The sequence below is a fragment of the Papaver somniferum genome, chromosome 10, assembly GCF_003573695.1.
Source record: "Papaver somniferum cultivar HN1 chromosome 10, ASM357369v1, whole genome shotgun sequence".
Lineage (NCBI taxonomy): Eukaryota > Viridiplantae > Streptophyta > Magnoliopsida > Ranunculales > Papaveraceae > Papaver > Papaver somniferum.
Window position 1 is genome coordinate 28706268 of NC_039367.1, and position 3189 is coordinate 28709456.

Here is a 3189-nt window from a genome sequence, read left to right on the forward strand (position 1 = left end):
ATGAAGTAACTTATTTTCTCGGTGACCTAGCACAACACCAATAACATAATCTGAAGCATCACACATGATCTCAAAGGGTAGGTTCCAGTTAGGTGCCTGGACTATGGGGGAGGTAGTGAGTAATGACTTAAGCTTCTCAAAAGCCTCTAAACAAGCATCATCAAAGACAAACTTAACATCTTTTGCAAGCAAATTGCAAAGAGGTCTAGAAATTAAGCTAAACTCTTTAATGAATCGACGATAAAAACCAGCATGCCCTAAGAATGACCTAATATCTCTTACGGTTTTTGGGACCGGTAAAGTTTTAATAAGGTCAACTTTGGTTCTATCTACCTCTATACCCTTTGAAGATACAATATGCCCTAGAACAATTCCTGAACGAACCATAAAGTGACATTTCTCCCAATTAAGCACTAAATTCTTTTCCTTACACCTAGTCAAAACTAATGACAAATGATGCAAGCACTTATCGAAAGACTAACCAGACACTGAAAAATCATCCATAAAGACCTCTAAGAACCGTTATACCATGTCAGAAAATATGCTCATCATGCAACGCTGAAAAGTCGCAGGGGCATTACATAGCCCGAAAGGCATGCGTCTATACGCAAAGGTACCAAAGGGACATGTAAAAGTGGTTTTCTCCTGGTCTTCTGGGGCAATAACGATCTGATTATATCCATAGTAGCCATCTAAAAAGCAGTAGTGACTATGTCCATCTAATCTCTCTAGCATCTGGTCGATGAAGGGAAGGGGAAAGTGGTCCTTTCTAGTGACCTTGTTCAATTTCCTATAGTCGATACAAACACGCCAACCCGTGGTCACTCGGGTTGGGATTAACTCATTGTTATCATTCTGGACTACAGTAATACTATATTTCTTGGGAACAACCTGAACGGGGCTGACCCACTTACTGTCTGAAATAGGGTAGATAATGCCTGCATCTAACAGCTTAAGAATCTTAGTTCGAACTACTTCTTTCATATTGGGGTTTAGTCGACGTTGCATCTCCCTAGAACTTTTGGTGTCTTCCCCTAAATAGATATGATGCATACAAACAATAGGACTTATACCCTTAATGTCTGCTATGGTCCACCCTAAAGCTTCCTTGTTGTTTTGAAGGACGGTTACTATCCTACTTTCTTGATCTATATCCAAGTTGGAAGAAACAATCACAGGTAAAGTCTCAGACGGGCCTAAAAACACATACTTCAGGGTATCTGGCAATGGTTTTAGGTCCAACTTAGGAGGCTCTTCTAAAGAAGGAACTAGGATAGACTTAGAAACTGGTAGTGGTTCGAACTTAGGTTTCCATCCATTACTAGTATCTAACAAAGAGGTTGAATCTAACAAAGCATTCACCTCATTAATCACATTATCATCATCAAAATCAATCCCAAAGTGAGCTAGGCATTTTTCTAATGTATCTTCTAATAAAGTGTTTGGTAATGATTCCTCAACTAATGTTCCTATCATGTTCACCTCTTCTATATTCGAGTCATCTAGTTCAAAGGGTAGATTACTAATATTAAAAATGTTCAGCTCAATAGTCATATTACCAAAAGACAAATTCATAATACCATTTCGACAATTAATGATCGCATTGGATGTAGCTAAAAACGGGCGACCTAAAATCACTGGTATTTGGTTCTCTGGGTCAGAGACAGGTTGGGTATCTAGGATAACAAAATCCAATGGATAAATAACTTGTCGACCTCGATAAGAACGTCCTCGATCACACCACGAGGAATTTTAACGGACCTATCAGCTAACTGAAGTGTCATTTGGGTAGGTTTTATCTCACCAAGTCCTAGTTTAAGGTACACATGATATGGAAGTAAATTCACACTGGCTCCTAAGTCAAGCAAAGCTTTCTCAAAACGGTATTTACCTATTGTGCAAGAAATAGTAGGGGCCCCTGGGTCTTTATACTTGGGAGTAGTAGTATTCTGAATAATAGAACTCACATGACTAGCTATGAAGGCTTTTTTATGGACACTGAGCTTAAGATTTTGCGTACACAAGTTCTTAAGGAACTTGGTATAAGAGGGAATCTTCCTAATTGCATCTAGTAGTGGAAGGTTGATAGTTACCTGCTTAAAAACCTCCAATATATCATTAAAATTGGACTCCCTCTTAGTCGGAACTAGTAGCTGGGGGAACGGGGCTCTGGGGACAAAGCCGGGCTCATCAGGAACCTCATTGGCCTCTTTGAAGACTCTATCAGTCTCCTCATTTTCTGGTTCATAAGGGTCAACTACAACATGTTCACTTTCAGGTATGGCGACCTTATTATCAACTTTCTTTCCACTCCTAAGGGTTGTAACAGAGTTCACATGATTGTACGATTTCTCTCCTCTAGGGTTAGGATCAGTATGACTAGGGAACCTTCCTTCTTCTCTCTCATTAATAAATTTAGCTATTTGTCCGACTTGAAGTTCTAATTTAGCAAAAGACTGGGCACTATTCTTAAAATTTTGTTTGGTTTCCTCTTGAAAATTACCCTGGATTTTTACTAACATTTCCTGGCTTTGTGATAGCATCTCCTGGCTCTTCCTTAATATACTAAGGGTTTCCTCTAAGCTAGTTATTTTATTCTCAGATGGGTTCTGGGTCTGACCTAAAGAGTTCTTAGTATAACCAAAACTTGGGGGAGGCTGAGAATTACTAGACTGGCCTTGATTCTGGCCCTTAGACCAAGAGAAATTAGGATGGTTTCTCCAACCAGGGTTATAGGTCTCTGAGTAGGGGTCAAAATTCTAACGGTTCTCAAACCTAGCATTGTTATAGACAGCATGAGCTTGCTCTTCACTAACCTGACCTTCCCAAAATGAGTTATCTGGCTCTATTCCACAACTAGAGACTTGAGAGGCTCTATTAGGTTCAACAAGGGACTTATTTTTAGATTGACCCATTTCCAACGCTTCTAACCTTCTAGATAAAGCAACAAACTTAGCATCTGACGCAAAACTCGTATCTACCATATTGGTGCTACTTCTATTGACCAAGAGTCTTTTAGGGGGTTCAACACAAGACTCCCACTGTTGGGATTTTTCAGCGATAGCTCATAAGAAGGTAAAATCATCATCATCATTTTTACTAGTGAACTCACCAGCGCACATAGACTCGACTATGGCTTTGGTCGAATAGTCTAAACCATTATAAATAATCTCTACAAGTTTCATCTTA